Here is an 11,461-nt window from a genome sequence, read left to right as displayed (position 1 = left end):
AAGGGAAAAGGAGAATCGCTGTTGCGGAATACCGCTTGACGGTAGAAGAGCGTATGCCCGTTTCGGAAGTGGTGGTGGGGGGGGTGGTTGTGGGTGTGACCCGTGCGCGTTCTGGAGTGGTGGCGCGCGTGCGCGTGACTGTCGCGCGTTCTGGAAGGGCGGGGCGGGGAGGGGTGACGGGTGCGCGCGCGGCGGAGCGGGGAGGAGGGAAGAACCTGTCAGCGTTGCGGTGCCGGCGGGAGGGAGGGAGTTCGGCACCCGGCAGGAGAGGACCGGAGAGCCGCATCACCGTCAGCATCAGCATCAGCACCAGCACCGCTCACCTGGCCGCAGGTAAGGCCCCGCCCTACTTACTCCCCTCTCGGGCGGCCCGGGACCTTCGTACTGCTGGAAGGGAGGTTTCACTGGGAGGGGGGGGAAATTGGAATATGTTTCATTGTGCCAAAGGAGATCTTGTTTTAAAATGTCTATTATCTTGTATTCTCCATGTATCTAAAGTATCTAGTTGCATAATTCATAAATATACCGCCTCTATGTCTGTTCTTCATATATCTGTATCAGTTAGTTCTGTATTATATATTCTCCAGATATCTACAGTATCTAGCCTTATAATTTATAAATACATAACCTTATCTATTCATATATCTACACTATCTAAAGTTATAATTTATAAATATGCATCTATTTGTATATGCATTGCATGTAGTCTTATCAATATGCTGCCTCTATACATTTTGTTGTACATATTCCCATATCATCCATTTTAATCTTGAAATCTGTAGTCTCTGTGTCTACATTTGCAGTTCTCTATCAACAGCCTCTGTGTCTCAGAAGTCTCAAATCTATAAATCTGTAACTACTAATCATATTTATAAAACTGTGCTCTATCTCATTTTAATATTCTTATGAATCTGTACCCTCTATATGTTGATATCTGTGGGTCTCAGTGTATCTATAAACCTGTAACCATGGCTATATGAAATTGTCCTGCACTGATAAATCTGCAGCTACTTATATATCTTTTGGTCATATCTATAAATCTGCTTTTGTGAATTGTATATAATTGTATGTGTGGGAGCGAGAGAATGTTGAGGAAGAAGCGTGTACCCTGTATACATCCTGAGGCACTCTTTTTCAGCCTTGTACTTTATTTTCCCTCCTCATATCTATAATCCTATATATTTCAATAGCAAATTCTCAGACCTGAGTAAAAATGAATTACACTTTATTTTAAAGCACACTGTTCACCCCAGCTCCACCCCACCACTACATCTGTCTCACTCCCTCCTCCCCCTCCGCATGTGGATCCAAACCTGGAGTGTGCGTGTGTTGCGTCTGCTCTCAGTAGGAAATGAGATATCAGGTCTGGAAATAATTACCATAAGGGGCTGGAGGTTGGACAGGGTGGGAATCTTGATGCATCAGGACACTGAATCTGACGCTGTTTTGCAGTTCAGTCTGCTCCAGGTACTCTGAAAGAAAGCCCCAGGTGGGTATTTCTAAATGATTTAATGTTGCTACAGTGCCGGGGATGGTGGAGGGGAATGGGGAGAGAAATGAGGAGAACGATGTGTGGAATGCTTTGACTCAATACCCCTCACTCCCAGCAGAATCACCGTTTGGAAGAAAAATTTTTGGGGTGGGTTCAAGATGAGCAACAAGCCTGATGCTGGTGCTGCTGAGGCAACTGCAGTACCCAGCCCTGATTTTTCAATAACTGCAGCAGGGCTGTCTTCTTAAACAACGCTGTTTAAATTCAGATGCCTCCCTCGGGCAAAAGGGATTATGGGCTCTTTATAATTTTTAATCAAATCTTTAAGAATGGTAGATGGAGTGACATCAGTGAGCTATTGTGACTATGGTGTTTTCAGAATGCATGGAGCCAGGATCGTTTTCAAATCATCTGAAATGTGAATTTTAAAATTGGAATTGTTATGAGCAGTTTTCTTTTTTTTTTGTTAAATTGTCCATTGACCTACTGGAATGTTTCTGTGGCTTGTTTGTTCAGGTGTCAGTGTGTTTATTGATGAAACCTGTTTCAAACACCTTGTGGATTTTTACATTAATTTGCACAAGGTCAGGAAAGGATTGCAGATTTGGTATTTTGGGGGTCCAGATCCAGTCTTTGGTTTCTGCTGCTGGAAATTGCGGTGTGGTTATAGTGACAAGTATCTGTTGGATTCTCTTTCCCACCACACCCTGATTTATTAGGATGGCAACAGGGAGCTTCCTTTTAAAGGCGTTTTGTTCCCTCGTTCATCTTTCTGTCACACTCTGCGTTTTCACTGTGTTTATACGAGAGGATCCTTTTTCCTCTTGGCTTACTCAAGCAAGCAGAAGTGTGCGACTATTGTGTTAATAATGAGAGGAGCCTGATGAATGGGATTGAATTTCAGGTTTGATTCAACATTGCTTCTCCTGGGGTGAATGTAAAGTAATTTTTGTCATTGGATTCAATAGTATTTTTGAATAATATATCAAAACAGATGAATATTGACTCATATTTAAACGTAAAAAGGTCATTATTTAACTTTGCTGATTGTCTCAGAAGATTGCATTGCTTTCGGGTATTTTTTTTAAAACCCTCATCTGCTGAAGCTGTCATAAAACATTACAGCACAGGCCCTTCGGCACACGATGTTGTTCTGATTTCATATTGCATGTCATATTGTGGTTTGCCACAGTCATTAGCCTGTTTTCAGCTGTTTACCATTGATGGTGTGCTTCAGCCAAACCCGTTTCCCGACTTCCTGACTTTCGCAGTTATGCCCTTCAGCACTGGGCGTAGGCAGTGGACAGGGTGGCTCCCTCACGCACACGCACACACGTACACACCTGGAGGAACTCAGCAGGTCTGGCAGCATCTGTGGAGAGGAATAAACAGTTGACGTTTCGGGCCAAGACCCCTCATCGGGACAGAGAAGGAAGCGGGAAGATGCTTGAATAAGAAGGCGGTGGTGGAGAGGTAGATGAGACCAGGTGAAGGGGGAGGTGGTTGGGTTGGGGGATGAACTGAGAAGCTGGGAAGTGATATACTGAGGAAGAAGGAATCTGATAGAACAGGAGAGTGGACCATGAGAGAAAGGGAAGGCACAGGAGGGAGGTGATAGGCCGGTGAGGAGAAGTGGTAAGAGGGGAGCCAGAATGGGGATTGGAAAAAGAAAGAAGGGGAAAGAGGGGAGAAATGAACAGAAGTTAGAGAAATCAATGTTCATGCCACCAGGTTGGCAGCTACCCAGATGGGAAGGTTGAACAGTTTCAAGTTTCTGCGTGTCAGCATCCCTGAAGATCTATCCTGAGCCCAACGTTACAAAGAAGGCACACCAGTGGCTATATTTCATTCAGAGTTTGAGGAGATTTGGTATGTCACCAAAGACTGGTAAATTTCTACGGAGGTTCTGTTGACAGCATTCTGACTGCATTCCTGTCTGGTATGAGGCTCTGCTATACAGATTCAGAAAAGGCTACAGAGGATTGTAGACTCATGGACACTGAACTCCCCATCATCTAGGATTCTTCAGAAGGCAATGCCTCAAAAGATGGCATCAGTTTTACCTTCCAGGACATGCCCTCTTCTAATTGCTGCCATCAGAGAGCAGGTGCAGAAATGTGAAGAACAAATTTCATGACATATGTCAATGATGAGAAACCCGACTCAGGTTTAAGTATTTAAGACATTTGTACTCACAGCACCTCAACTCCCACCCCACCCACCTCCTTCACCCCAGTTGTGGCTTATTCCATCTCTCCTTGTTTGGGTTTGCTGGTGTGATTAGATCAACTGCCTTCTCTCAGTATCTCTTGCTGCCTGGGTAATGGTGCTGTATCAAAGGTAGATAAAGCTGCTGACGCTCCTTCAATTCATCAGCGGGTGGTGTCACCATCCTTTAATGCTGTATGAGATTAGAATTTTGGCTCATATAATGCAATCAGGAAGAATTATGTGATTCTCCTTTTTAATTGTTGGAAATTTTCCCAGTCTCTATAAAAATAAGAATAAACCCGTAGAACTCAATATCTTTCTCTTTTTTATGTTTTACATAACAATTAAAGATGCTTTCTGTTGTGACAGTCTACATTATTTTTGGTTGGAGGGGAATATTTCATGTGAAATGTGTCATCGTTATCAGTAATGGATTGAACAATTTGTTCGTCTGTTCATTGCCAAAGAAAGAAGATCATAAAAAATAAAGATTAGCTTTATTTGTCACTCGTGCAAGGAAACAGTGAAATGCATCGTTTTTGTCAAATCAAGTCAGAGAGGATTGTGCTGGGGGAAACCCACAAGTGTTGCCACGCTACTGGCACTGGCATGACCAAATTATTCCAGGAGCCTGAAGCGCAGAATCAAATATCGCTGTGATGATTGTACGCTCTAGTATCAATTGTTTGGCGACAATAAAGTATGAAGATTGAAGGCTTGGCATATGAGGAATGTTTGATGGCTCTGGATCTCTACTCAGTGGAATTCAGAAGAATAAGGGGGGGACCTTATTGAAACCTAATGAATGTTGAAAGGTCTTAACAGAGAGGATGTAGAGAGGGTGTTTCCTATGGTGGGTGAGTTTAAGACCACAGCCTCAGAATAGAGGAACGTCCTTTTAGAAGGAGATGAGGGGGAATTTCTTTAGCCAGAGAGCGGTGAATCTATGTAATTCATTGCCACGGGTGGCTCTGGAGGCTAAGTCATGGGATATATTTAAGGCAAAGGCTGATAGATTCTTGATTAGTCGGGGCTGAAGGGATACAGGGAGGAAGGCAGGAGATGGAAAATGGATCAGCCATGATGAAATGGCAAAGCAGACTCGATGGGCCAATTGGCTTGTAGTTATGGCTTGTGGACATGCCCACAACTTGGTGAGTTTTGAGATTGGGACTCAGTAATAATGAAGGAACAGCGATATACTCCCTAGTCTGACCTTCTGTGGTCCTGCACATTTCGGATCAATACTAGCTAATTTAAACTAAGTAATTAATCTTCCAGTATAACCTGTGATCTCAGCTGGCAGTGTTTCTGACTGTCAGAAACTTAGGATTATAGAGATTTCTTGGCACCATGATGTGACTAAGGGAACGTCTGCAATAAAAATGGCTAAGACGAGGGTTCGTAGTTCAAAGATGATTGGAGGAAGGTATGGGGGTGGGGGGGATGTCAGACTAGGTTTTTATACGGAGTGGTGGATCTGTGGAATGCCCTGCCAGTGGTTGTGGTAGAGGCAGATACATTAGAGACATTTAAGGAATTCTCAGATATGCACATGGATGATTGAAAAATGGAAGGCTGTGCAGGAAGGAAGGGTTAGATTGATCTTAGAGTAGATTAAAAGGTCAGCACAACATCGTGGGCAGAAGGGCCTATACCGTGTTTTACCGTATTTCTTCTTGCGGTGGGGGGGGAGGGGGAGAAAAAGACTTCTGCTCAGAAAATTTTTATCGCCCTGTACCCTGGGCAAGTGATTGCAACATTGGTGTAATGTACTACGTCTGTGGTGTGCTGTGATGGAGAAAATGGGTGATTTGGACTTGCCTTGTACTCTGAATGATTAATTTTTTAAAAATCCCACATTGGGCCAAAGATCCTCCTTTGGTACTGTAATTCCTTGATCTTTTTGAGGTCTGCTTCAATATTAAGGGTGTGGTTAATTTATCCAAACTGTGCTGAATCGAAACATGCAGTGAAATGTGTCATTTGCGTTAACAACCAACACACCCAAGGATGTGCTGGGAGGACCGCGGAGTGTGCTTCAACCTGGATTGGAGCTCTTTATTTACAGCCCTCAACATAACTCCTCTCTCATTCCTGTCCCTAAACTCTAACCTAACGCCAACTCCCCTCTGTTCCCAAAGCTAACCCTAAGAACCTTAAAAAAAATCTGGGTAGTTCTGAGGAAATATCTGGTACTCCTAGAGATTTGTTTGAACCTAACTGCTTATCCTTGGCACTTGCCTCCTTTCTCCTGACCAAAGCCTTGACCTCTCCCTGGAATCCTAGCAGACTTTCTGAAGGGTTAAATCCCAGAGAAAATAGTTGCCATAGGGGGGAGAAGGTGGTATCCTTTGTTTTTTTTGTTTATGTTGACTTGTAGATGGATTACTCTTGCATAGTTCTACAAAGTTCCAGTCCACATGCATGTTTGCCATACAACCAATCAACGACGAGATTTCTTCCCCACGTCACAATTGGGTTTCCAAAATGACGACCAGTCAGCTGATTGCTAAGTATAGAAAGGCCAAGCATTCTGAGGACAAACCACAATTAACAGTGCAATGATGAGTTCTCGTATGTTGATGGAGCGTATGCAAGTAAATCGCCAAGATCGGAGACCAGCTCAACACGACGATCCACCACCCAAGCTACATGTTTTCCCAATTATTTTCACTACCCTCTGGCTCTTCATCTCAGTTCTAAAGGGACGTCCTTCTATTCTGAGGCTGTGCCCTCTAGCCCTAGACTCCCCCACTACAGGAACCATCCTCTGCATTTCCACGCTTTCTAGATCTTTCAGTATTCCATAGATTTCAATGGGGTAATGTGCTAACCAGCATGGTGCCTTTTGGCGTATGGGTTTAACATTTGAGTGGTGAGGCAAAGTGATTGAGTTGGGGTAGGCTTGTTGCTGCCCATCTTACTGAATGCTGTTGACAGTGTTCATTCAGGCATTGATTGTGCTGCAATAACAATGTGTCCTAAGGAATCGGCCCTGTCCACTGAGTTCTCTGAGCTGCTACATGCTAGGCTGTATCTCCTTCACTCTTTCTGGGAGAAACAGGAGACCATTTAGCCTTCCCACTCCTGGAGCCTGTTCCACCATTCCTTGAGACTTGCATCTAATTTCCACCCAGTTTCAAACTCCTATGGCAGGGCTCCTCCTAGCTTGATTTCCATGACTGTAGGAAAGTTCAGGTCGGAGAAAATGGATCTAAATAAGACCAAAAGACATAGGAACAGAATTAGGCCATTTGGCCCATCAAGTCTGCTCCACCATCGTGGCTGATTCTCTTACCTTTTCTGTGTAGCCTTTGTTCAAGAGCCCGTGAACCTCCACATTAAATACGCCCAATGACTTGGCCTCCACAGCGGCCTGTGACAATGAATTCCACAGATTCACTACCCTCTGGCTAAAGAAATTTCTTTTCATCTCTGTTAAAGGGATGTCCTTGTAATCTAAGACTATACCTTCTCATCCTAGACTCCCTCACTATTGGAAATATTTAGGCCTTTTGATATTCAGTAGGTTTCAATGAGATTCCCCATCATTCTCCTTAGACCCAGTGAGTACAGTCCAGCGCCATCAAACACTCCTCATACATTAACCCTTTCATTCCTGGGATCATTTTCATGAACCTCCTCTGAACCCTTACCAATACCAAACACAACTTTTCTTAGATAAGCAGCCCAAAACTACTTACAGTGCTCCAAGTGTGGTCTGACCAATGCCTTATAAAACCTCAGTATTACACCCTTGCTCTTATATTCTAGTCCTCTTGAAATTAATGCTAACATTGCATTTGCCTTCCATACTACGGACTCAACCTGCAAGTTAACCTTTAGGCACCAGAAGTCCCAAGTCCCTTTGCACCTCGGATTTTGTAATTGCTGCCTGTTAAGAAAATGCCCTGAATTCTTAAAGTGCATGACCTGTACTTTGTTGGTAACAGGTGGGCCACCTTCTGTCTAATAAAGAAACACTCCATCGAGGGGTCAAATGGTCTGCTTCTGTTGTGATGTCTGTGTTTTTTGTAGCAAGGCACCAATTAACTGGAAACTATTTACATTGAGATTGATGCATCTCTGCTGCTGCACTGTAATCAGATTAATGGACTGTGCAATGCTGTTTAATTCAAAGCAATCTTGAAATGAGCCCTGTTTGTAAATTAATGCAGTAAAGACTATACTGGTGGGTCATGGACTGTGACCCATCTATTCAGTAAGGTGGGGCAGCAAGCGGTCATACCTCGACCTGATCCTGGGAGCACCAGTCTTTGAGTGTTTTAGGGGTGGCCATGGTTCAAAGTTCAAACTTCGGAGCAACTCTGTGGTAAGTTCACAGGGGAGAATATCCTGCTTGGTTGCATCACGACCTGGTTTGGAAATGCCAATCCCCAAAAACAGATAAATCTACAAAAAGTGGTGGATACAGCTCAGTCCTTCATAGGCAAAGCCCTCATCATCATCAAGCACATCTACAATTTGTGCTGCCACAAGAAAGCAGCATCCTTCATCAAGGACCCCAGCCATCTAGGTAGTGCTTTCTTCGTACTGCTGGAGGTACAGGAGCCTTAGATCCCACGCCACCAGGTTCGAGAACAGTTATTACCCTACAACCATCAAATGTTGAAAGGCCTTGATAGACGAGATGTGGAGAGGATGTTTCCTATATCGGGGGATTCTAAGACCAGAGGGCACAGCTTCAATAGGGGGATGTCCATTTAGAACAGAGATGAGAAGGACTTCCTTTAGCAGAAAGTGGTGAATCTGCGGAATTTGTTGCTCCTGTTTGATCGTGGAAAACCTCACTGACCACAACTCTGAACTGATTCCATAACTGATGGACTTAACTTCAAGGACTTTACAACTCATGTTCTCAGTATTATTTATTTGCTTTTGAAAAATTTGCACAGTTTGTATTCTTTTGCTTATTGGTTGTTTGTCAGACTTTGTGTCTAGGTTTTCATTGATTCTATTGTATTTCTTTGTTTTCTTGTGAATGCCAGGAAGAAGAGGAATCTTGAGATAGTGTATGGTGTCATATACCTAATTTGATAATAAATTTTCTTTGAACTTTGTTCATGGTGGCAACAGAATAGTTGGGGAATGAACACACACAGGAACAGAACCAAGTCTAGCTTACGAGGTTATTGCCATGACACCATATCACTAGGTTCTCTGTCTCCTTCCTATACTCCACCTCTTTGCTGTCCGAAAAGTGGCTTTACACAGTGGTGCCATCTACAAATTTGGGTGGAGTTAGAGTGGAATCAGATCGTGCAATTGTGAATGTGTAGGGGGTAGAGCAGGGGGCTCAAGATACAAGTGATTGAGTGCAGGATCAGATTCCGCTCTAACTGCCAAGTTTGTAGATGACACCACCATGGAGAACCACATCTCAGACAATGTATATGCTGAGAATACAAGTGAGTGACTTGGTCCCAGGAATTTCCTCCTCCTATGGATGGCATCAAAGTAAATTTATTCTTAAACTACGTGTATGTTACCATATTCTACCTACAGATTCATTTTCTTCTAGGCATTTACAGGAAAGTAAAATACAGTGGAATGTGAAAATTTGTACATATAATATAGGATGGGTAATAGCTGTTCCTGAACCTACTGGTGTAGGACCTAAGGCTCCTGTGCCTCCTGTCCGATGGTAGCAGCGATGGCATGGGTCCTTGATGATGGATGCTGTCTTCCTGTGGCAGTCCTCCTTGTGTGGAGGACTTTGCCTGTGATCGACTGGGCTGTGTCAGAATTCATAGAGCCCTCCACACTGCTGAGCACATTTATAAGTCCCTGTATCCTTCTATCTCCTTTGAGTCTAAAAATCTTATTGATCTCAGTGGCCTTGATAACACTCAGCCACTGAGCATCTAATTCCTATCAAGTGAAATTAAATGAATACCAAGGGGAGGGAGATAGAGGATGTGGGTAGGGAATTGGAATACTTTGGTTGCTTTCAACAAAGGGTCAGCATAGACTTGGGGCCCAGTGGCCTCTATGCTGTAACCCTGAGTATGAACAGGTGAGGAACTTCGAACAGGGTAGGATTAGGTCCATGGCTTCAACATCCTCAGAGCCTCATATCCCTCTGCCTGTGGTCGAAGCTTCAGCAATAAAAATGAACTGGGTCCCTGAGGCTGGAGGCCAAATACGTCCTGTCCTGGGGTTAAAGGACTGCTCACATGCTGGTGTGGCTTTGGAGGAAAGGGGTTTGTTTTTCTGTTGTTGCTTTGCTGCTTGGTGTGTTCTGTTTTGTTGTGTCCTGTGTTGTTCGGCCAAGCAATGTGGCATGTTATGTTGGTGCCAGACTGTGTGGCGAAACTTGTGGGCTGCCTCCAGCACATCCTTGGGTGTGCTGGCTGTTAACTCAAACAACGCATTTCAATGTATGTTTCGATATATATGTGACAAATAAGTCTCATTCTGTACCCCAGCAGATGTGGGGGTTGGGGGAGGGGTTGTTGGTGCAGGGCAATTGACAAGTTCCCCTTACTTGTAATTGTTTTGCCCCCTTGCTTATAAAAATTAGATTCAAAAATCTTTTGTCTCTTGTAGATTCAGAGCAATCATGGAATTTTTTTTCCCTTTCTTGTTTTGTGATTCTGATAAATTGTTTGATTTTTATTTTCCTCTTGAAATTAATTGGCCTTTATTCTCGGCAGCAAACAATTGGCCGTGTGTTAACTGCAGGCATCTCCTAATGTGTGCACTGATGCCTTCTGCTCAGACACTGGCAGCAGTCGCTGTTATTAGAGGACTGACTGCATCCATTTTATTGATTAACTTAATGCAGCGGGGCGGAGAGCAGTTCTTGATATATGACTCGCCTGGTTCCGACTACTTGCTGCATTCGCTGCGTTGCAAATCCATGGCCAGATGCTGTCCGTGCTTTCCTCTCAGCCAGCTGACAGCCTCTCCCCAAGGATATTGTTGCGTACTTATCAGGTGTGCATGGCGAAACAGAGACTGCAGCAGGCTCGTAGGGTAGGACTGGTGACGGGGCTGAATTAGGTCGATAGGAGAAGCAGTGATCTTTTACTGTACAGGTATGTCTGCCCAAGCTGGATGCCGCTAAGGGATTGAATATCTTACTGCGTTCCTCTTCCTAATTTTTGGTTTGGGGAGGGGGAAGATTGTTTAATGTGACCCTTTTGTACAGAAGCAGGAATACTACACAGTAAATGCTACAAATCATGAACACAAGAGATTCTGCAGATGCCAGAAATCCAGAGCAATGCACACAAAAAGCTGGAATCAGTTTAATATTGCTGGCATATGTCGTGAAATTTGTTTTTTTTGTGCCAACAGTACAATGCAATACATAATATTTTTTTAAAAACTGGATTACCCTAGTTATATAGTGTAGGTTCAAAGGCGATGTGAAGGGTGGGTTTCGTACTCAGAATGGTGGATGCCTGGAATGCGCTGCCTGGGTGTTGGTAGAGGCAAATACAATAGAGGCTTTTAAGAGACGGTTGATAGGCACATGAATGTGAGGAAGATGGAGGGATATGGACATTGTGTCGGTAGGAGGGATTCGTTTTTGGGCTTTTTGATTTACTTTTTAGTAGTTTCGGCACAACATTGGGTTGAATGGCCTGTTCCTGTGCTGTACTGTTCAATGTTCAATAACCTTACATAATAAATAAAATAGTTTTGTTAAACAGGTAGTGCAAAAATAATAGTGAAGTAACTTTCATGGGTTCACTGTACATTCAGAAATCATGGCAGAAAGGAAGA

At 43.6% G+C, this 11,461-nt stretch overlaps 1 protein-coding gene across 4 annotated transcripts in view; it reads left to right on the top strand.

Annotated features, from left to right (window-relative positions):
• Nucleotides 1-240: 240 nt before the first annotated feature.
• l1cama (L1 cell adhesion molecule, paralog a) overlaps nucleotides 241-11,461 on the top strand; it is a 325,567-nt gene continuing 314,346 nt past the window's right edge. For all 4 annotated transcript variants that reach the window (XM_072246918.1, XM_072246920.1, XM_072246919.1 and 1 more), the window contains exon 1: nucleotides 241-333. The gene's annotated coding sequence lies outside the window, so the exon portion shown is untranslated. The remainder of the gene's footprint in view (nucleotides 334-11,461) is intronic.

The sequence above is a fragment of the Mobula birostris genome, chromosome 29 (assembly GCF_030028105.1).
Source record: "Mobula birostris isolate sMobBir1 chromosome 29, sMobBir1.hap1, whole genome shotgun sequence".
NCBI lineage: Eukaryota > Metazoa > Chordata > Chondrichthyes > Myliobatiformes > Myliobatidae > Mobula > Mobula birostris.
The sequence above is the reverse complement of the archived record's forward strand: the minus strand, read 5'-3'. Positions and strand labels throughout refer to the sequence as shown.